This window comes from Poromitra crassiceps (assembly GCF_964638095.1).
Source record: "Poromitra crassiceps genome assembly, chromosome: 1".
NCBI classification, from domain to species: domain Eukaryota; kingdom Metazoa; phylum Chordata; class Actinopteri; order Beryciformes; family Melamphaidae; genus Poromitra; species Poromitra crassiceps.
In genome coordinates this window covers 27,945,460-27,970,065 of record NC_139623.1, presented here as the reverse complement: position 1 = coordinate 27,970,065, position 24,606 = coordinate 27,945,460, and positions in this window count along the sequence as shown.

Below are 24,606 nucleotides of genomic sequence, written 5' to 3'. Positions count from 1 at the left end.
TCGACCACCAGCTCGGTAGAGTTCTGCAGCATGATGTTAAATAAAGGACTCACATCAACCTCATGTTTAACAATCATTGTTTGAAAGTTTAGATGCAACAAAAGCTTTCCTCTACCAACCTGCTGCAGCACCTCTCCTCTCACCAGGCCCCATTCACCTAACTAATTGGAGCACCTGGCAGATTATCTATGAGGGAGAGTGTGCTCTGATTTGCTGTCGGTGCAGTGAGGTGGCAAAGACTCACAGAGCGCAGTAGAGGGATCAGAGAGAGCAACAGTGTATAATGTCAAGAAAACAACATATGCAACTTATGAAAAAGAAAATTAGACTTTATCCACTTTGGGACCGGGTTACATCCTCCTCTAAATCCATGCACGTCCCGTTGCATGTGGGATAACGGCAGGGGAAAGAGAATCACCCAAGGCCCCAGAATACAGACTCTGGAACAGAGACTGTGCAATGGAAAGTAAAGGAGTTCCCAACTGATGGTATTGAAACCTCGGGTTGTTCCCTGTTTCGGTTTGAACGTCTAAGCGAACCTTCAACTTCAGATTGATCACTTGTCAGATTCAGTGAGTCTATTGGTGTTATCATTTTCAGGTGCTTCTGACATTCCTCCATCAGGTCCAGGTGAGTGTTCCTCATTAGTATCAAGAACCTCCTCCACAATTTCCTCCTCAGTATCCCGATTTTCCTCCACAGATCCAAGTACGTGTTCCTCCTCAATATCCAGATTTTCCTCCACAGATCCAAGTAAGTGTTCCTCCTCAATATCCAGATTTTCCTCCACGGGTCCAGGTGAGTGCTCCTCTTCAGAGGGTTCCATTAAAGGTTCTGCATCAGTGAATTCAAGATCAAGTGTTCGTCTCACATTAATGGGTTCAGACAACTGTTCAGCATCAGGCAGACGACTCAAAGATGACTGTGATGGAAGTTTAGGTGACTGAGACACAAGCTCAATGTGGGGAGCTTTGTTTGTGATCACATTTTCTGTCTTGGGATTGTAATCCACAGTAACTGCTGGCTGATCATAGGTACTAGGGACCCAATAGCTGGGATCCTCATCCTACTGATAATCTACATCAACAGCTTCAGTTACATCATCACCTTGGTGTTGACGTGTCCGTGGCCTACGGACAGGGGTAGACTGAGGAAGCTCTTCCTCTGTTGTTATGGGAAGGAACCCACAAGGGAGAAGGTCTCTATGCAACGTGCGTTTAGGACCATCTTTGTTCTCAGGTCTTACAGTGTAGACCGGAAGATCTCCTGCACGCTTGATCACAACATAAATATCAGCTTCCCATTTGTCCATAAGCTTATGTTGCAACCTTGAAACAGACTTGGACAGGATTCGTTTTCTGTTCTGGCAACTTTATTCTCCCCGGCGCTGTATTATTTTTTGACTTTCTTTTCTGAAGCCACCGGACATGGAGATTCACAGCAAGGCAAGTATTTTCAACACAACTCACGTTCTCAGTCTCGCGATAACATAATGATCACATTGCTTGGTTTTTAAAGTGACAGTACGTTTTCCTCAGGTCACTATGAATTTAACAAAACAACCAAATAGTGTATCCTAGTGAAATAAACAATGAAATAAACCAATTACTTTTACTCTTGTCTGTTATTTCTTTCTTATCGATGTTCTACTTTATACAATGTGCATATCAATTCCAGCCTGCAACACCCTCCCCCACTAAAAAAAATAAAATGTTGCCAATAACATTTTCTTTTCCTCACAATAAACAACATTTACAGAACTGACGCATTAGGAAAGGTGAGTATACAGGTGAGTATTTTAGAACAGTCTCTTAGCACAGGTTACTCAATGTCATTTTTCTTTACTTCTGTCATTCTTTAGCTTAGTCTTCATTCGTTTCCATGACATTAATAATAATACAAGACTAAATTCTGTAGTCCATTAGTATTGAGAGGTGGATTGTCCATTGGAATGTTGGGGGGCCCTCCCATATCTTCCGGCTTCGACAAGGAAATTACCACAAACACCTCACATTATGTCTGTACATTTTGTATGTCATGTCTTCAGTTTAACTGATACTCAAATAGATAAATTCTACTTAATATCACATTACCATGTGACCTTAGATGTCAATTAGTAACTTCTGTATGTGCTCATTCTCATCAAAATAAGATGCTTAGAATTATTTACTGTAACTTTACCATATCACTTCATCTTGAACTATAAAATGTGTCAATATGATTTATTTTTTTATTTTTTATATGTGTGCATTATTTATTTTCAAAGGATATAGAGTGGAGATCTGGTGGGTCTGATGGAGGGTCACAGCCGGTCACTGGAGATCTTCCCAGTGTTGTTTCTTCAACACCCATCCTGCAGGTTCTCACGGACTGGTATGTCGGCTGTCCAAGCTGATCGTATGTATACATACGTCTGGGCTGTCGGACTCTTACAGGTCTCTCCCGCCGTGCTTCAGCTTCTATCTGCTCATCCTCAGATCCTGATCTGTGTCCTTCATCGGAATCCTCTGAATCATGTACATCATCCTCTTGTATTTCTTCCAGATTCCGCAGGATTTCCCTGAGGGTGGTACGGGGAAGTGCGTGAATGCTTAATTCCACTGTAGCTCTGGAGTTTGTGAAAGAGGTCATTTTCAAATTCCCTTCCTTGATCGTGATGTATCTTTGATGGGAAACCAAAGCGCATGATGAAATCATCAAAGATCTTCCTGGCTGCTGTCTTTCCTGATTTATTTCTGGTTGCATATGCCTGGGCATATTTTGTAAAATGGTCCACAACCACGAGTATGTATTCTTCACCCCCTCTGCTTTTCTCGAGGTGCAGATAGTCGATTGAAATCATTTCAAATGGGGCTGATGTCTCAATGCTCTGTATAGGTGTTCTGGTGACACGGTTGGGTTTCTTTTGTTTAACACAGCGACACACCTTGGTTACATAGTGCTCCATTTCCGCACCCATTTTGGGCCAGAAGAAACGCTTCCGGGCGAGGTTAATCATTCGATTAGCACCTAGGTGTCCCATTTCCTCGTGCAGGTGTGTGTAGATGACATGTTTCAGTGACTCAGGAATCACTAACTGGTTTCTCGATGCTGCTTCTCTTCGTAGGATTCCATCTCCATCTATCTTTAAGCGGGGCCATTCTCTGAGGAGTTGTCTGACAGTTACTGACTCCATTAGCTTATCTTTGTGTCTCAAACGATTGTGATTTCTTTTCAGGGTCATCACTCTGCTAATTACTGGATCTGTGTTTTGTGCATTTCTGATGCTCTCCACTGTCAAAGGTTGAATTGGGTCTCCGACACTGTTCTCTTCAGGCAGTGCATCCATGTTGCATGTTACTGCTGATATCCAGTCTATTTCTCCTCTCCTTGACACTTTCAGCGCTTCTCCCACAGATTCCAACTCATCCGGCTGACACTCTCCTGTGCACTCCTGCATGATCTCTTCAATGGATTTTGGTCTCCTCGATAGGAAGTCTGCATCGCTATTTGCTGAACCAGGTCTGTATTTCAGTGTGAATCGGTAATCTGCGAGCTCAGCCACCCAACGGTGTCCCACAGCATTGAGTTTTGCAGTCTTGGTAACATAGGTTAACGGATTATTATCGCTGTACACTGTGAAATGGGGTGCGTGAAACAGATAGTCCCGAAAACGCTCTGTGACAGCCCATTTCAGAGCTAGGAATTCCAGCTTACCGGAGTGCAGCTTATAATTCCTCTCTGCTGGGTTCAGTGTCCTGGATCCAAAAGCGATGATCCTCAGTATCCCTTCTTGACGCTGATACAAAACCGCTCCCAGGCCCTCCTCTGAGGCATCAGTGTGTAACACGAACGGCTTTTCTAGGTCAGGATATGCCATGACAGGTGGGCTTGACAGTTGGTCTACTAGATTTCCCACGATCGCTTTGTGAGTTTCAGTCCATTCAACTGGATAAGATGGTGGTAGTTGAGCTGACTGACGACCACCCTTCTTTTTCTTTACATGCTTTTTTTGTTCAGTCTCTGGTTTTGCTACAAGTGCATATAGCGGTTTTGCTAGTCTGGAGAAGTCAGCGACATAGGTCCGATAATAACTGAGAAAACCCATTAATTTTCTCACCTCACGAACATTGACTGGTGTCTCGTGTTTCAGGGCTTGCACTGCTTCTGTTTCCTTGGGGTTCATTCTGTAGCCTTCTGCTGAGATGACACGGCCAACATAACAGACCTCTCGTTTGAAAAAGTCACACTTTTTTGGTCGTAGTTTGATACCACATTGCTTTTGTCGTTTGAGCACTTTTCCGACGTTTTGTACGTGTTGGTCAAAGTTATGACTAAACACAAGCACATCATCAAGATAGGGAACGCAGATTTGATCCCTCAGGTCTCGCAGTGATCCCTCCATGTAGCGTTGAAAAGCCGCCGGCGCATTGGTAAGGCCGAACGGGATCCTGACCCATTCGTATAACCCCCATGGTGTTATAAATGCTGTACATGCTCTGCTTCTCTCGCTCACAAAGCCCTGATGATAAGCCTTGCCCTGGTCAAGGACTGTAAACCAGGAGTTGCCCCCCAAGTTGTCGAGCATCTCCTGTATTCTCGGGATTGGATGTCGATCAGGTATTGTCTTCTCGTTCAGTTTTCTGTAGTCTATACACAAGCGCAAACTTCCATCTTTTTTTCTGACACACACTACTGGTGAAGAGTATGGTGATTTTGATTCCTGGATCAAGCCTTGGCTTAGGAGGTCATTTATGTGATTTTTTACTTCTTGGTAGAGGTGTCGAGGAATGGCATTGTATGTTTTCTGAACAGGGATGTTATCTTTTAAATTAATGTCCATTTGTAGGTCAGGTATACATCCTGTGTCCCAATCATTCTTAGCAAACACGTCACACTCCTTTCTAAGCATCTGTTGTACCTGCTGTTGTTGGTCCTCGGACAGATGACTCAGGTCCACCATGGCTCCTCTCCTGTTGCTTGGCTTGGCTGTTCTGCTTGGACGTCAACACTGCAGTCTGCTGGTTGAGGCTCCTCTTCCTGCAATTCTTTCATTTTTAATGGATAGACTGCATCAACACTATATAACCATCCTAGCACAGTACGACCCCAGAGTGTGATATCATTGTCTGTCATATTTTCTACAGTCACTGTTACTTTCTGATTGTCTTCTTCTGGGAGCTGAATGAGTTGTTCTCTTACCGTTAGTCCTGTGGGCCATGGTGCATCTTGGTTTGGTTCGAACACTACATGTGATCCACTCAGTACTCTCTTATTCAGTCGTCCACACTCTACATTTATTTCTTTGTGTTTAGGAATGACAACAGGTTGTCTGCGGAGTCTGGCTATGTGGGAATCATTGTCAGGCATTTCTTTTTTTAGGACAGATAACACTGCTCTCGCTTTTTTACGTCCCACGTCCAGCGCTGAGCACAGTCTTTGTACTAAGTAGCCTGAAGGAGCTTTTTCATCAGATGCTTCTCTTTGTGCCAGTTCTTCGATCACATTAAAGCCAATAATTGGGCGTTCGAGTTCACTGCTAGCTACCAGGATCGGTACCAGGAGTGGTTTTTCACTCATTCCAGCCAGTGCATTTTTTGACAAGCTGAATTCAACTCCAATCCATCCTTCGTAAGGAATCTCAGTTCCATTGGCTGCTGAAAGATCAAGTCCTCCCTCCTCAAGCAATTCTTCCACGGGCCTCACCTCCACATCACGTAGGTACTGTCTTTTCCAGCTAGCGCTCACAATCGACACTTGTGAGCCTGTGTCCCACAGTACTGTTGTATTCACGCCACCCATGGTGCCTCGAACTAGACATCTCCTTCCCACGAGTCGAGCTGTTTGTTGCTGCTTACCAGAGAGAGGTGGTCTAATGTGGAGCAGATCCATTGAGCCTGTTTGTTCTTTGGCAGGGGAGCGAATTTCAATTTTATTTGTGCTGGCTGTGGTCATTCTCTTACGACAGCCTGCCGCCCAGTGTTCACTGCTGCCACACTTATAACAATGGTTACACCTCCCTTCGGGATTTGACAACTCACATTGCTGACATCGTCTGATGATTGCACCAGGCCTTGGCTGGTATTTTCCGTTAGACTGCTGGGGCACTCTCATTGGTGATGGTGCTGGTGGTGTTGAGGTTTGAGTTAGGCTTGCTATTTGGGTGGTAAGGCCCTGGATTGCCTCGCAAAGCACTTTATTGTCCTTATCCATCCTTTCCATCTTTTCCATCAGTGTGTCACGTTTTGTTGTTTCCTTCTGCTTTGTTCCACTGTGTCTTGTATGGGCGGAGCCGTTTTGCTCTACTTCCCCATGTTGTTCGTCATTTACTGCTGCTACCTTTACCATCCTGGATCTTGTGGTTGACAATTTATTTCGTCTTTCCATTTCCAGGCTGTAGACAGCATTCATTTTCTCCAACAGAACCTCATCCTCGATCAGTGGATCTTGTAAGTATTGTTTTAGGTCTGCGCGGATAGTGTCGTCCTGGAGACCAGTCATTACTGTCTGGAGGAACTGATTTTGAATTAGCTCCGGGCTGTATTTCAGTCCTGTCTTTGCCCTTTCTGAGGCGAAAAGAACTTGTTGTCTCAGGTCCATCGCTCGCACTAGAAATTGAATGGGCGTTTCTTTTGGTTCCTGAGCAGCGCGTGTCAGTGAGTGGTACAGCTCTGTAGCATCTTTCTCAATATAATGAGTTCTCAATATCTGTCTCAAAGCTGATAATTTGAGATCAATTCTGCTTTCCAGGTAACTTCTCAGTTTTATTCCTGGGGCGATGGCCTGGATAACTGCTTCCACGACTTCACTTTCATCATATCCTTTTTTCAGAGCCTTTTGGATTTGTCTCTCTAGGCTGGCGTAGCTCAGTTTATCTTTCTGATTCGGTTCTCCTATTTGTCCTATAATTTTTAAGTCTCTTTTGTACAGTGGGTGTATTGGGACATTCACTGGCTTTGCAGCATTCTGATCAATAATGGAGGCTGTCTCTTCATTCAAGATGTCGGGTGCAGTACCCGCATCCTCCCCCTGAATTGACTGACGTTTGTCATCTTCATTTGTTGTCAGTGACTCAATGAGCTCATTTGCATGTAGCAATACTGACAGTCCTTCATCTTCCGTTGAAATAATATCTTCTCCTTCTAAGTACTGCAAAATACATCTCCTCAGTTTGCGAGCTGTGCTTCTATCAGTAGCATCCACTGTTATTCCAAGTGCTGTGCACACCTTATTTAGATCCAACAACGACAGCAACGGCAGTTTTTCTTCTATATCCCCAAATGTCTTCTCCCACTCGGGTGACATCCTCTCTGGGCCAGCCATAGCAGAATATTACTGTTAACTTCGTCTGTTTGAATCATCTGGATCAGCATTAGCATGCTACGCTAACAATAGTAGCATCCACGCTACTTACAGACTCCATGTTGAGCTCGTGGTTCAGGCTTTTCTCCGTCCGTCCAGCAGTTGCTTCAGTCCAGTAGCGAAAGATCAGACCGGGCGGAAACACCAAATTTATGTTGCAACCTTGAAACAGACTTGGACAGGATTCGTTTTCTCTTCTGGCAACTTTATTCTCCCCGGCGCTGTATTATTTTTTGACTTTCTTTTCTGAAGCCACCGGACATGGAGATTCACAGCAAGGCAAGTATTTTCAACACAACTCACGTTCTCAGTCTCGCGATAACATAATGATCACATTGCTTGGTTTTTAAAGTGACAGTACGTTTTCCTCAGGTCACTATGAATTTAACAAAACAACCAAATAGTGTATCCTAGTGAAATAAACAATGAAATAAACCAATTACTTTTACTCTTGTCTGTTATTTCTTTCTTATCGATGTTCTACTTTATACAATGTGCATATCAATTCCAGCCTGCAACACCTATGCTTGCCACGAATCCGCACATTTCAAACCAACACCCTGTCTCCCACTTCCAGGTCTGAGGTAGTCACCTTTTTGTCGAACCGAAGTTTGTTCCTCTCTGCTGTCTTGAGAGCATTCCGAGAAGCTAATTGATAGCTCTGCTGCAATCGAGATCGGAGATTTTGCACATATTGAGAATGAGACTTATGCTGGTTCCTTCCCACCGGTAAACCAAAGGCTAAGTCAACCGGCAGTCGGGGTGAACGTCCAAACATAAGCTCATAAGGAGTGAAGCCTGTCACTTCATTGCGTGTGCAATTGTAAGCATGCACCAAGGGCTTCACATACTCTCTCCATTTTGACTTTTGCTTATTTTCCAAAGTTCCCAACATGTTAACTCATTGAGTGCCAGCCACTTTTGGAGAACGGATGCTCCCAGTGCCAGAGTTTCAGAGCGTTTTCAGTGATTTCTCGAGGCCCACAGAATATTGTGTGATATTACTATGTAAACACTGAACACGCACAAAGAACGATGAGACTCTATTCTATCATCTGCAAAAAAAAGTTTATTGATCCCATTTTCCGTTCTTTAGTTATGAGCCGGAGAAGATAGCTTGATTCATCCAAAAACAGCAATTTTTTTCTAGAAGCTGAGATAATTGGCCTTTTGTGAAATTAAACATTTCAAGCACATCACTGACTCTGAAGCTAATCTTTTCTAATGTAGTCACACCTCAAAAATAATTTCCTTCAATAAAACAGTGAAGGCCAGGGAATTCTGTTTGGCAGAATAATATTTTTTAGCTACAACCAGCAGCGCTGGCCCCTGCGTGCGCTGCTGGTTGCAGCTTCTTGCTGGTCCTGATTTGCTGCTGGTGGGCATCGGATATTCTGGCTTGCGTTTGTCAATCCTGTCCTGCTGCCTGGGTCTGTCTGGGTGTTGCGCGCTGCTCTGCGTGCCCCCCCCCCCCCCCCGCCCCGCCCCGCCTCGCCTCAACTGCACACTCCTCCTCCTGTCTGTGGTGGCTCTCTGCTGAGTTTGCTGTGCGCACAGTGAAGGGACATCGACATCCTGCTTTTTTACAGCGTTCCGCGTGTGTTTGTCACCGGCAACGATGCTTCCAGTTGAGAATAATAACAACTCCACGGTGTGGATGTGCGGATGTGCTGTCCGGCTCAATTGTGGGAGCAGATTGGCTGCTGCAGGCACAGCTGCAGTAACGTGCTTCAGCATATCGATGCATACGGATGCGATGCGATTTCCGTTTCCATAACGACTTCTTCTTTGTTTTTTCCTTGCCTTTCTGTTATGTGGAGAGCACTGTCGCCACCTAAGGGTTCTGTAAAATAGGTTAGACACATCCAATAGCTATAATATTTGTACATCAGAGGCAGAAGGCTTTGATCGACGCCCCACCGTCAAAAAACGCAATTGACGAACATGTCCGTCCTTGGCACTCTACGTTACTATTTGAAATGACGAACATGTCCGTCCTTGGCACTCAATGAGTTAAGCAATGTGCGGTTGAATCTTTCAACGGGATTTCCCCGTGGATGGTATGAAGTTGTGCGACACTTTTGAATTCCTGAGACTTCACACAATTCCTTGATCAGTCGAGATTCGAAATCGGGACCTTGGTCAGTGTGTAACCGCTCAGGTATCCCGTAGTACACAATGAAATTATCCCACAGGCATTTTGCCACAGCCTTTGCTTTCTGGTTGGGAGTTGGAATAGCAAGTGCAAACTTGGTGAAGTGATCTGTCAGTACAAGAATGTCTTTTGTGTTACTGGAATCGGGTTCATGACTGAGAAAATCCATACACACAAGTTCTAGAGGACGTGTGGCTTTTATGTTCACCAAAGGAGCGGCTTTCTCAGGGAGTGCCTTTCTGCGTATGCAGCGGTCACATGTTTTGATTTTGTGCTCCACAGCAGCTGCCATTTTGGGCCAATAGAACCGTGTACGGACCAGATCAAGGGTTCTCTCTATGCCCATATCACCCATGTCATTATGTAAATGTCACGAAGTAACCAGGAAGCGAAGCCAGTGTGAAGTTGCATGTGGGTATTCATACTGAATTAATCTCATTATTTATTCATATTGTATTATTTGGAGTGGTTTTGTTGTTTTGCTTTTGCTTGCCTGGCAGGGACTGGGACACTTCCCCCCCGCCTTTCCAACACACCTGGAGCGGATCAGGCAATCAGTGGATGGGGCTGATTTAACCCAGCTGTGACGAGCTGCAGGGGAGAGAGCTGAGCAGAGCTAGTGTGGCCAGGTGGAGGGTGAGAGCGGAGCGGCACGGGCAGGACACGGACGACAACAGACTGAGCTGGTGTGTGGGCAAGGCAGCCAGACAACGGCAAGTGTGGCCCGACCAGTGTGGAGCACACACGCAGAGGATTGCACAGTTACGAGGAGACCAGGAGGACGTGTGCTGTCGGCGCGACGCTTCCCCCCCTTTTCCCCCGCTTACCCCCAGCAGAGGAAACAAGACTGGTATCTGTGACTTTCTTAAAGAACAATCATTGCTTTTACCCTTGCCCTCCCCATTGCCCATGGATAACGCTCCTCTCACCCCCACTCTTCCAGCTGCTGCCTAATGACTTTTAGTTCTTTTATTCCACTGCTTGCATATTAATTATTGGCCTGTACTCTCTGCACATTTTTATATAAAGACCCTTTTTGAACCAGAACTGTGTTGTGTGACTTTTAAGACTGGGGTATTTTAATTCACTTTTAAGTGTTCCGTGGATTGTGACATAAGCTTTGCAAGACGACTGCTCGCAGCTCTTCGGGCAGAACCAGTTGATAGGAAATCTGCTCACCATCCTGTCTCCTACGATACAAGATGTCATTTTGCAGCTCCAATCTACCCAACTCCCTCAAGAAAAGTGGAAGTTCAGGGAGCTCTTTCCTGACAGTGGGAGGGACCTTTTCCCCAGACTCCATTTGTATAATGATCTCACGAATGCTTGGGTCCGCTCTCTGCTTCTCCTTAAGATCAAGGGGGGATAGAGAAGAAATGACAGGTAAACCATGTTGGTCTTCACTGACAAAGCTGTCAGGAATCGCATCTGCAGAAGTTGCGAGAGACTCCACCAGGGTGAGGCTGCACTGACTGAACCCAGAGTCATCTGGAGTTCTGACCAAGCAACTTTGACAGATCGCCTCGACAACATCTGGCGAGATGTCATCCATAGAACTGGCATCAGCCAAATGCTGTTGGGTAAAGCGACTGATGCGATCCTGCTCTTTTTGAGACTGACCATCATCCAGATAGTCCCCATGAGGTCTCCTGGAGAGGGCATCTGCATCAAGGTTGTGTTTGCCAGCCCTATACTGGAGGTTAAAGGAAAAAGTAGACAACTCCGCTAGCCATCTGTAGCCGGCAGCATCCAACTTCGCAGAGGTGAGTATGTATGTAAGAGGATTATTGTCTGTGACAACAGTGAAGTGACCTCCATACAAGTAATCATGAAACTTTTCTGTCACACTCCATTTGAGTGCAAGAAATTCCAGTTTATGGGCTGGATACCGAGATTCACTTTCCGACAGGCCATGGCTGGCAAATGCAATGGGTCTCAATTTACTATCCTGTTCCTGGTAAAGAGCGGCTCCCAGTCCAGTAGTACTGTTTTGGGTTGTGGTACTGATCAGGGGTTCCCTTACTCTTGGGGTGCTTGTGCGGTGGTGGATAACCGCTGGTGAGCTTATTAAGGGCTCTAACTATGGCAGCATAGTTCTTAATGAATCGCCGATAGTAGCCCGAGAAGCCTAAGAAAGACTTGAGCTCCTTCAAGTTTCGAGGAATTGGCCAGGTTTTTAAAGCATCCACCTTTGCTGGACCAGTTGCTACCCCATCTTCAGACACCACGTGTCCCAAGTAGCGGACAGATGTCTGGAAGAACTTGCATTTCTCCAGAGACCGTTTTAGTCCGTACTCTTTCAACCGGTTGAGTACCCTCATCAACCGAATCTCATGCTCTTCCAAAGTGTAAGAGAAAATGATCAAATCGTCCAAGAAGACAAGCACTTCCTTAAGATGTAACTCTCCCATACTTTTCTCCATCAATCTCTGGAATGTACTGGGCGCGTTTGTAATGCCCTGCGGCATACGATTGAATTCCCAGAATCCAAGTGGTGTAACAAAAGCTGTCTTAGCCTTGTCAGCCTCATCCATTTCGATCTGGTAATACCCAGACTTCAAGTCAAGAACTGAGAACCATTTGGATCCGGTCATGGCAGAAAAGGTCTCTTGCAGATTGGGTAGTGCATAGGCGTCTTTCACCGTTTGGAGATTCAATTTCCGGTAGTCTATACAAAGACGTACATCGTTGTTTCGCTTTCTCACAACCACAATGGGTGAAGAAAATGGCGACTCTGACTCCCTTATCACACCGGCCTCAAGCAATTCATGAAGATGTTTACGAACTGCCTCGATGTCCTGGGGATGTATAGGTCTGGCACGTTGCTTAAAAGGAGTTTCATCATGAAGTTTGATGTGATGCTTCACTTTGTCTGTACACCCAAAGTCCAAGTCATGCTGAGAAAAGACCTCAGGCATCTCACTGAGCTTGTTGGTGATATGCTCTTTCCACTCTGGAGGCAGTGGAGAATCCCCAAAGTTGAGGTTCAAGTCTGCCTTCTGCCTTCCCTCAGGGACATGAGTGTTTGTCACACTGTGTTGAGAAAGGACACTATGAAAGGCTCCAAGCTCCGCAATGACACAGAGAGGTGGAAGAGTAATGGCTTGCTCTGTTTCATTGGTAATCACCACAGGGACTTTGTAAGGTGCATTAGAAGGAAGAGTGATGAGACAAGACTTGACCCAAAGACCCCCAGGTAAGGAGGTCTGGGTGGGATGTTCTAAAGTCACCCAACAATCTGTAGTAAGACTGGAGACCTTAGCTGAGCCTTCAAGGACAACACATTGGCCAGCATGGATGAGTGTGGGAGTCTTACTGAGCATCCTCACAACACCTACACTGCCGTCTTCATTCTGTTGGTGCCGTATCTGAAGTGTTTTGAGCACTGCCCTATACCCATAGTGACAAGGGTGAGGTTCGTCAGGCTTCCTGTCAAAGTACTGCTCATAAAGTACATCAAGTGTATTGGTTCCTATCAGAACTGATGACCGGGTCTCAGTCCGAACATCAGGAACGACAAGTGCAAGAGTTGGTATTTCAAAATCCTCTCCAAGAAAGTCCTTGGAAAATTGAACAGTGATGTCCACATAACCCAAGTATGGAACTGATTGTCCAGCTGCACCTTCAACCTCTAAGTTTTGGAGAGGTTGTATCTGATGATCTGACAGGTTCTTGTTGTAAAATGACATTGGAATGGTGGTTACTTGAGAACCTGTATCTAAAAGACAGCTGCAATCAGTACCAGCTATGTTAACTACAGCTGTACATTTTGATCCAACTATTCTCCTAGGTAGTTCAATAACTACTGGGTTCTTTGTGCATGCCTGATTAAGATTAGCACATTTACGCCTAGGTTCAGCAGGACATGATTGATTATCAGTTCCAGTCCCCATCCGTCCTGTAATGGGAACTGTTAATAGTTTAAATGTTCACTGTCACTAGAAGGGTTTTGCTTCTCCCTTTTCTGAAGCTTTTCATTGAATTGCTTTCTCTTCTGTGCAACTAATGCAGGGTTTGGCTCACCATCACACTGTGGTTTGATGTGGCCATCCTCTCCGCATCGGAAACAATAACCTGGTTTGGGTCTGGGAGGTGGATTTCTCCCAGAGGATTGCACAGGTTGTTTAGCAACTTTTCCTGAGTTTTGCCTCTCAAATGATCTGCTAGTATGAGCTGACCTGGTTGAGAAAGGTCTCGCCTGGTGCTGATTAGCTGTTAAGACTGCCAGCCAGCTGTGTTTGAACATCAGCCATCTGCTTGGCAAGTTGCTGGGTGAGTGCAGTGAGTGCAGCACCTTTCTCCTCTTTATCATTATAGGCAACCTGCCTATGAGATGTCACTTTCTGCTTTGACACACCAAGATGCTGCTTCATGCGCATGCTTTTAGTCGCATCACGATCCTCTTCGGTGCGCAACAGCAGCTCAGAAAAAGATGGAGGATTTGCTTTTCTCTGTTTCAGCTGGAGTTCTGAAATGAGGGAATTGTCCCAACATCCCCTACAAAATTGACTTAGGTGCTTACGTTGCCTGAAGACGCTGCAGGTAAGCTGAAGGCGGCTCACCTGTATTTTGAAAGGTGTCCATGAACTTGGCATATAGTTCATCGCCATCTTGAACTGTGCCAAAAGCCGAGTCAAGCAGCTGTAAATAAACAGCAGGCAAAGTGTCAGGACTCAAGTTCTTGACCATGTCAGCAGCAGGGGGTAGAAGGCTTTCAAATATTTTCCTGGACCGCTGTAGGTCGGATACTGAAGGATCTTTCATAATCAAGTCAACACTGATATGCCATGTGTCATAATCTGCTTCATGAGAGGGTCTAGGCTCTTTGCCCGAAAAAGCTTGAAGTCTCTGAGAAGACGACATGTGCAATGCATTATCTCCACTCTTCACAATGTGCTCCACCACATATCGCTGGACATCAGGTGGATTGAGGTCACCAGAGGGAATAGTGATGTGAAATTTGATTCCAGCACTTGGAGTAAGAGGTGATGGGTTATGGACTGCATCAGCTGAGGCTGTGCCTGCCGGGAAAACATGTGACTGTGGCAAAGTTTTCAACAGACCCTCAGAGGTTTTCTCAGGCGACTCATTTCCACTAGAGCCAGCTGGCTCCAGAGCAGCCAAGGAGTCACTGATATTAGACATCATGCCTTTAAGAATTGCAGCATAGTGCGGTCCACTCATTTTACCTAGAACTTTCAGGTCAGAAAGATATGACTGGGACTTCGTGGTTGTTCAGCACAAACATTTTCAACAGATGCAATATGATAAGTATTCTCTGCATTTTTAGGGATATATTTGTAGGGAAGTAGGTGCTCTAAGGCAGCCAAAGCTTCTCCTGATTCATATTCTACAATCATGTTTTGATGAAACATAGATGTGAGGTCATCCACCAATATGGTTCTATTAATAGCACCATATTGTTTCAGAAATTCAATCACCAGCTCATCTTTTACAGTTTCAGTAAGACCACTAACCAACAAAGCATTTGGAAGCTTGATGCTGTGCTGTTCAAATATCTCCATTATGGTATTGACTGGATATCAAGAAAATATATATATTTATATTATGAGAACGTTCCTTAAACACTGTACATCAATAACCTCCTCCTGGCTAGCTCGCCATAATTATGTAGCACCCTGTTACCATAAATATCTTACAATAACTGTGGGAGCTAAATATCATCAAGTATAGGCTAATGATCAGAAGATGTCAGGAACGGGAGAGGAGGCAAAATACATTTGATGTACACTGAATAAGGAAGACTCAGGAGACATGAACTTGATTGTAAAAAGGTACCATGTATTTAGAAATATAAAGAGAAAAGAACAAATAAACAAACATGTAAACAAACGGCCATACAGAGAGGTTGTATTCAAGATCCTCTTGCAATAACAGAGTTCACAGAGCATGCATTTCAACATGAAACACAGCCATGCAAGATTTCACCTAGTAATTATCTCTCACCAATTAGATGACTAGATTTTATAAAGTAGAAAGTCAGGTTGCAAGCACACTCAAAAATATTTAAAAACTCACTGGGTGCAAGGCAAGCACGAATTATGAACAAGAGAAAAGCCAGCACTCCAAATGTCTTTTTGTTGATTTATTTCCTCAGTACACCTGGGCAGCAGCAACGAATGTTTCAGTCAGAGACCTTCTTCAGCGTTGCCAACGCTGAAGAAGGTCTCTGACTGAAACATTCGTTGCTGCTGCCCAGGTGTACTGAGGAAATAAATCAACAAAAAGACATTTGGAGTGCTGGCTTTTCTCTTGTTCATGACTAGATTTTATACCAGATAAATCAATCAATATCGATATCCCTAGAATTCATTTCACTCAGCAAATGACCATACACAAATCAAAACACCCAAAATAAATCCCTAACCCTAATCCAGTCAGTCCTCTTCGTGACACATGCACATTCCTTCCCAGCACAGGGGAATAGTCCAGGGGTTAAAGTCTCAATGTCATTGGGGTGAAGTCAAGGTCCAAGGGGGAATGGGTGTGTGCTGAGTAGAGAGTGTGTGTGAGAGAGAATGAATGGGGTGAGAGTGGTGTTGCAGCCTTACGTCCTACCGCCCAGGGAGGACAATGATTGACAACGGCAATGATGGTTTTGCTGAGAGTTCCGGGTTCCAGACTAGGCTCGTTCTCATTGGGTTAGCTCGCCATCAAGTTGATCCCAGCTTAGAAACCTGGCCTCTGTAGTCAAATAAACAAGCCAGACTATTTAACTCCCAATTGGCTCATCATAAAGTAATAATTAATTAAACCACAAATAAAAAAGTACAGTTAACCATTCAATTAATCAATTCATCAACATTGTTAGAACAAATTGCCATGATCACATCATGCCTGCAGCTTGGCTGAATTGTTTGTATGAATCACACTCACCAATTCAGTCCAATGCACTCTTATCATTGTCTCCTCGACCACCAGCTCGGTAGAGTTCTGCAGCATGATGTTAAATAAAGGACTTACATCAACCTCATGTTTAACAATCATTGTTTGAAAGTTTAGATGCAACAAAAGCTTTCCTCTACCAACCTGCTGCAGCACCTCTCCTCTCACCAGGCCCCATTCACCTAACTAATTGGAGCACCTGGCAGATTATCTATGAGGGAGAGTGTGCTCTGATTGGCTGTCAGTGCAGTGAGGTGGCACAGACTCACAGAGTGCAGTAGAGGGATCAGAGAGATCAACAGTGTATAATGTCAACAAAACAACATATGCAACTTATGAAAAAGAAAAGAATTTGACTTTATCCACTTTGGGACCGGGTTACATAAATTTGGCAATGTGGACTCTGTCTGTTTCAAGAATTTTGTCCGGCCACAGCTATGCTGTTTTACATGTGATCGGGCTGACAATTTTAGGAAGTGTAAAGAGCACCCGTGCGGGTGACCTGACTGAGCCGGATTTCTATTTTTTTAATTAGGCTGAGGCTATAGTTCAGTGATGATGTCACTGATCATCAGTGATGATGACATCAGTCTGAGGCTCACGAGAGAGACTGAAGGAGAGAGGGGGAGACATTTTTGTGCGCGCGGCAATAGGGCAGGCAAGGCCACGCAGCAGCTGAGCTGTGGGCGAGCTGCAGGACGGAATTGATGCCTAGTACATACATACATATAAATTTGGCAATGTGGACTCTGTTTTGTCTGTCTGTTTGTTTCAAGAAATGTATCCGGCCACAGCTATGCCGTTTTACGTGCGATCGGGCTGAAACTTTCAGGGAGTGTAAAGACCCGTGTGGGTGACCTGATGGAGCCAGATTTTTTAATTAGGGCAGATTAATTGCCCTGAGGCTGATTTGCCCTAATGCTGTGGCTATAGTTCAGTAATGATGTCACTGATGACATCATCACTGATGATGTCATCAGTCTGACGCTTACGAGAGAGGGAGAGAGAAGCAGCCGAGCTGCGAGCGAGGCCGTGCGCGAGCTGCAGGATGGGCGAGCCCACGCAGGGGGGGAAGCCTAGGAATCGAAAGTGTGAGATGCCTAGTCTATCTATATAAATTTGGCAATGTGGGCTCTGTTCTCTGTTTCAAGTTTTGTCCCACTGACAGACACACACACACACGGCATTGTGACATCACTGATGATGTCATCAGTGATGTCAAACAGCTTTGTTCAACTAGAGAGGACAATATCCCAGCTTTCATTGCTAAAACTGGGTAGAGTTTAAAAAAATTGCAGAACCAATCCAAAGTCTTTAGAATGGCCCTTCATGCAGAAGGGGCGGTGACATGCAGAGGTCGTGTGCTTGTAAATGGACAAAATGGAATCAAATGTAACGTTGCTCGGGACATCTATTTTCAATGTTTTAAAAAGCTCTCCGTGTTACAAAGTGATTCGATATATCTCCAGTAGGGATGCACCGATCCACTTTTTTCACTTCCGATCCGATACCTGAATTTGGATATCTGCCGATACCGATATTATGCCGATACCAATATTTTTCTTGAATATACAGTATAGGCAAAGATTTGGCCAATTAAAGTTTTTTTTAAGACCAATTTTTTTAAATATACCTTGCAAAAAGCAGACAAAATTAAGAAAATATACAAGGCAAAGAAGGATACTATTATACATGGGCAAATTACGGCCAGCGCCCCCTGTGCGGCACGCGATGGAATTGCAAAATATTGCAAATATTGGATCGGATCGGCCCCATCCCTAATCTCCAGTTTGCTGCACTACGGAGGATAATTGGTGAGAGCATCTTTTCCACTGGTACCGTGACAAAGGGACATAGATTTGCAACTTACCTTCTTGTATAGAGAAGTCTCCAGACAATTGGTAGGCGCCAAGGCGGAGATCTCCAATTGTCTGGGAGTCGAATAACTATACAGTGTGTCCACAACATCCTGTTCCTGTTTCATCCTGTTTTAGGACCTTTGTTGCATGTCTTGACCCCCCCTCTCAAAATCTTTCCTGTGTCTTTACTGTCAAATAAGTTTTTTTTTCCAGCACAACCTTGAAGCATGATTGAGGGCTGAAGGGATTTTTAACTCTTTGTCGTCACCCCCCCCCCCCCCCCCCCCCAGTTTTGACACTGGATATAAATTAGAATAAGGAATCATGAATCATTTGTTCCCCAATGATAGCCTCATGCTTCTGTGTGGCTGACTTTTCTTATCGCAATTATAATATTCTTCAGATGTTAAAAATGTTATGGGTAACTGCAGTTTCACTTGAATGAGAATATATATATATATATATATATATATATATATATATATATATACAACAGGTAGTTCCGGCCGGGCAATTTGATTGGACAAGAGGGATCCTACCAGTGCCAATATTTCATGATAATGCACTGGCGCTTCACTGTGTGTAGATCACTCCGCTTCACAGCTGCTCTAATCAACAAAACGCTTCACAGCTGTAGAGTAGACAGTAGTAAAGTAGACAGCCTGGAGTTAATTAGGCTGATTAGGCTACATTTTTGGCAAAGCAGAAAGCTGAGGGAACTATTTTTGTTGGCGGAGGAATAAATAGAGAAATCATATATTTTCTCAGCTTTTTGTCATTTTTTTAATCAGCTTTGTTTAATAGAACTGTTGTATAAAAGCAATATCACACTCGTATAAAAGCAATATCACCCTCTCATGTGATATTGCTTATATATATATATATATATATATATATATATATATATATATATATATATATATATATATATATATATATATATAATAAATATAATAATAATAATATAATATATACTATATACTGTATATATACAGATCCTTTCCAAAAAATTTGAATATCATGGAAATATCATGGCATCGAGGCAGTAATTAAAGCAAAAAGATTCCCGACCAAGTTTTGAGTGCAGGCATGAACATAACTTTTCAGAAGATCGACATTTCTTTCTCAAAAATAGGTATTCCTTCAAAAAGTCAGTAAAACAAATCTTGAATCCACAATAGCAATAACAATTGTACCTTGTTTGTTTGTTTTTAGTGTTGGGCGGGGTGTTTGTGACAACTTAGTATGTGTTTCCATTATATTTAGGTAACCCTTTATTTTACAGGTACCCTAGTTACATATGAACTATTTGTAATTACACATGAACACCAAATGTAATTACACAGTAATTACCAATAGTTATAAATGATGTTCATATGTAGTTACATTGTAACAGACCTGTAAAATGGAGTGAGTCTGTTCAACTGTAGTTCATATGTAGTTACATTGTAACGGACCTGTAAAATGGAGTGAGTCTGTTCAACTGTAGTTCATATGTAGTTACATTGTAATGGACCTGTAAAATGGAGTGAGTCTGTTCAACTGTAGTTCATATGTAGTTACATGGTAACAGACCTGTAAAGTGGAGTGAGTCTATTCAACTGTAGTTCATATGTAGTTACATTTTAACGGACCTGTAAAGTGGAGTGAGTCTATTCAACTGTAGTTCATATGTAGTTACATGGTACCGGACCTGTAAAGTGGAGTGAGTCTATTTAACTGTAGTTCATATGTAGTTACATGGTACCGGACCTGTAAAGTGGAGTGAGTCTATTCAACTGTAGTTCATATGTAGTTACATGGTACCGGACCTGTAAAGTGGAGTGAGTCTATTTAACTGTAGTTCATATGTAGTTACATGGCACCGGACCTGTAAAGAAGCTCTGGCCTGGGACAGAGATTGCTAAAACCCAGTGGTGGATTCGAACCACTGAACTTCAGATTCCAAAGCAGGCGGTTTTAACCCCTCAGCCACGAGGGCTTTACAACTTTCTTAGTGGAGTTTGGGAGGATAACTGTATGTCAGTCAGATGTAGTTGTCACTTCCTAGCTTTGTTATTATAAGCATAGACTTGGGGGAAAATGTTGATACTTTGTTAGTTGTAGCTTGAAAGACAGGCAATATTGATTAATGTGAATGCATTTCTGCAGTGTGACTGTGCCAGCCTCCCCCCCCATGAGCTGTAAATGGCTCATGGGACTATTTACACCACAATTCAGAAATTTATTAGAATGTACTTTTTTTATTTAAAATCTTTAAATATAACTAAATGTTTCTAGAGCACAGTGCATACAATTTATTTAGCAAATAGGGGGGAGTTCCCCCCTTATGCGGATTAGGGGATTTATAGACTTGGAGGGGGGGGGGGGGGGGGGGTGGTATAGACTTTGGGGAGAGATGATCCGGGGGTCTGGTGACCAAAGGGGTCTTTGAGGGCCTTCGACTGGGTCCCCAACAAATTGAGAAATTGGGAAATTGATGGGGAAATGACTCATTTACAATAAGCTAACAATTAGAATGTAGAAGAATGGCTATTTTGATTATAGTTTCACTGTTACCTCTATACCTACAATACTTTTATTAGAATTTTTGTATGGGAATTCTGGACAAAATCATACCTACAACTAAATAAAGTATCAATATTTTCCCCCAAGTCTCTGTGTATAATAACAAAGCTATGAAGTGACAGCAACTACATCTGACTGACATACAGTTATCCTCTTAAACTCCACCTTGAAATTTGGAAAGCCCTGGTGGCTGAGTGGTTAAATCCGCCTGCTTTGCAATCAGAAGTTCAGTGGTTCAAATCCACCACTGGGTTTTAGCAATCTCTGTCCCAGCCGGGAGCTTCTTTACAGGTCCGGTACCATGTAACTACATATGACCTACAGTTGAAAAGACTCACTCCACTTTACAGGTCCGGTACCATGTAACTACATATGAACTACAGTTGAACAGACTCACTCCACTTTACAGGTCCCGTACCATGTAACTACATATGAACTACAGTTGAACGGTCTCACTCCACTTTAGAGGTCCGGTACCATATGTAACTACATATGAACTACAGTTGAACAGACTCACTCTATTTTACAGGTCTGTTACAATGTAACTACATATGAACGTAATTTAGAACTATTGGTAATTACTGTGTAATTACATTTGGTGTTCATGTGTAATTACAAATAGTTAATATGTAACTAGGGTACCTGTAAAATAAAGGGTTATATATTTACAGTATAGTTCCTGTTATTTTTGTTTTATGTGCAGAGTCATTTCATTTGTGCTCGAATTCATATGACATTTTTATTGTGATTTCAAACTGTTTATTGTTTTTTTGCTTGTGTAAGACTAGTAAGACTAGCGACCACTTTGTGGAAGCTAATAGGGATCCAAATAAAGAATAATAAAGAATAATAGTACTCTTAAATAATTTGTAGAAATGCAAAAACTTTCAAACACAATATAATCCCATCTGCAGTCAGAATTACTTTAATTGCTCTTAAAAGGTGATGCAAGTTTACACTTTTTAGAAAACACAAATTGAAAAACACGTCACAAAAGGTATAAATCATACAATGACTTTCAAAGTCAAGTGTTCAGACATCAAAACAGACATTAAACTAATCAATATATACATAGGTATTGTATCAGGTACAAAGGAATATATACGTAGTACATTCAGCACATACCAGATATTGTCCATTTACAGTGTACATTAATACACTGTAGCTGACTGCAATTAAATGATTCAATTTTCTTGATCACTGAATGATTGTCACCAACCTAAAACCTCAATTTTATCAAAACATTAGCACGATGTGCTTACTTAATATCCATTTAGTTCAAATCTGAACTACTTTTGCAGTTGTGAAGTGCAATAAATATTCTATCATTCCATTCAGGTTGTTTCCATTGTAATGGACTGTTGCTTGAGCCTTTTCTCAAATGACAACCGACATATTTATTGTGGCTATATGTTTACATTCTAATGTCAAGGGTAGAATTAATTTTTCTAGTGGGGTCAAGTCTCATGGATGACCTGTACTTGTCGATAGCTATCCCCACCACACCCGCCCTTTAAATAGCAAATACTGTATAAAAAGACAAATGTTGGTATAGTGTTAGAAGATCGTTTAAAAAAATCTGTGCAGTTGAAGCAATATCAACTTCAGGATTCATTGAAATTCATGAATGGATTGTATACAAAAATACAGTGGTCAGTAATAGTCTTACGATGCACATTGACAAAATGTTATCATGCATTTGGACAAATGTTCTGCACATTGGACAATGATGAATGACAACAATGGCTTACCAATCAATCTATTTACAACAGACAGACAATTAGAGGGACAAGTGGATGTCCATGCATTGCTTTTTGTAAAGCTCAAACTACTTGTACAATTTTGCAAACACATGTTGCATGCAAAACATGGGTTTGTTGAAAAGTTTGGAATTTACACATAGTTATGAAATGAGGTTGAAAGTCATTGAATGTTGCAGAATAAGCCATGGAGTTTTTTCTTTCTTTCTCCTTTTTATCTTGGTAAGCATGAAGCAGCAAATTGGTGGCAAATGAGAGTTGTAGTGAAAGAACGTATTCTCTGCTGCAGTTCTATATCATTTAATGAAAGTCACACTATCTCAGTCTAACTCAAAACTCTGCACTGCATCATGTAGCCAAAGTTGTATACAATGTAATGTAATTAACCCCCTTGACCAGCCCCCCCCCCCCCAACTCTCATTTGGTGGCAAATGAGAGTTGTAGTGAAAGAACGTATTCTCTGCTGCAGTTCTATATCATTTAATGAAAGTCACACTATCTCAGTCTAACTCAAAACTCTGCACTGCATCATGTAGCCAAAGTTGTATACAATGTAATGTAATCAACCCCCTTGACCAAGGGACCTAGGGAAAATGGGCTGTAGCTAGTGATAGGAAGGTCGTAGACGGTCGGGATTCGAGGGGTGTGTGGGGGAGTGGCTAGGGGATGTGGGTGGTGCAGGGGGGCGTGATCAGTAAGGGGCAAGGCTAGGGGAAATGGGCCATAGCTAGGGATAGGAAGGCCATAGAACGTCAGGGTTCGAGGGGTGAGTAGAGGGAGTGGATAGGGAGCTCCGGGTGGTGGGAAGGACCGTGGTAAGGGAAGGGAGTGGGGCTAGGGTGAAGTGGCCATAGCTAGGGATAGGAAGGTCATAGAGAATCGGGGTTTGAGGGGTGGGTAGGGGGAGTGGAGGCACTAAAATTGATATTTTTTCCCATTTCCTAATGGTGGAGCCTGTGAACTCTCAACACCTCAGCATTTGCTTTACAATTCTACGGACAGTTCCCAGGACTGCATAATAAAGTTTCTGCTCTGACAGTCACTGTCATCTGGGAGTCAGACCTACAGTATGTGTTTTGTTCTAAATCATGTCAATTTTCACTGGACTCCAGTCAAGTTTTAAATCTCAGACATTTAAAGGAATTTGGATGCCCCAACTCCAACTAATGTCTATCGAGGTGTTGAATACGTATCGACACTAAACACATCAGCCTTCTAAGTTTAATTAATGTGTACAAAATAAATGTAAATAAAAACAATCCACTATGATATGATGGGATCGGGGAGTGGGGGGTAACAATCAGTTTTGAATTCAGACTATAACATCACAAAATGTGGGAAAAAGTCAAGAGGGTTGAACACTTCTGAAGGCTCTGTGTAAATGACAATCAAATACCTGTTTTAACAAACTTACCCACTACATATATTTAAGTTGATTCTTTAAAATGACCAGTAAAACGCCAAGAAAAGCTCTACAAGTATGTTACCAACATGATGAGGAAAAAGTCAGTGCAGAATGACAATAAGCATGCAGTATATTCTAAAAACACAGTCAAAGGCCAGTTATAAAGGCAAAATGGGTAAATGTAATATACTTTACATTTTGAATGTGATCATTCGGTAACAAGTACTTTAGTACAGTAATATTGTTAGATTGGCGTTTAAGCAAGCATAGAACAGTGTATTACTCATGGTGTTACTTTTAGACTGCCGCTTTGCTCACATTTCTAAATGAGTAGGCTACTTCTAGTTATTTTTTCTATACTAGACATGATAACTTATTTTCAGCAGTAGACAAGAGTCATTGGTTGAATGGCTCTTACCAGGCACAACAGTACCAACGCAGATATACTACAGCAAACAAAGGCAGGCAGTGGGAACACAGAACTTATGGTCGTTACCTAGGTAGAGGGGCAGCTCACCTTAAAATCCAAAATACATATTTTTCTTCTTACCTGTAGTGCTATTTATCCATCTAGATCAGGGGTTCCCAAACCAAGTACCACTAACTACCAAA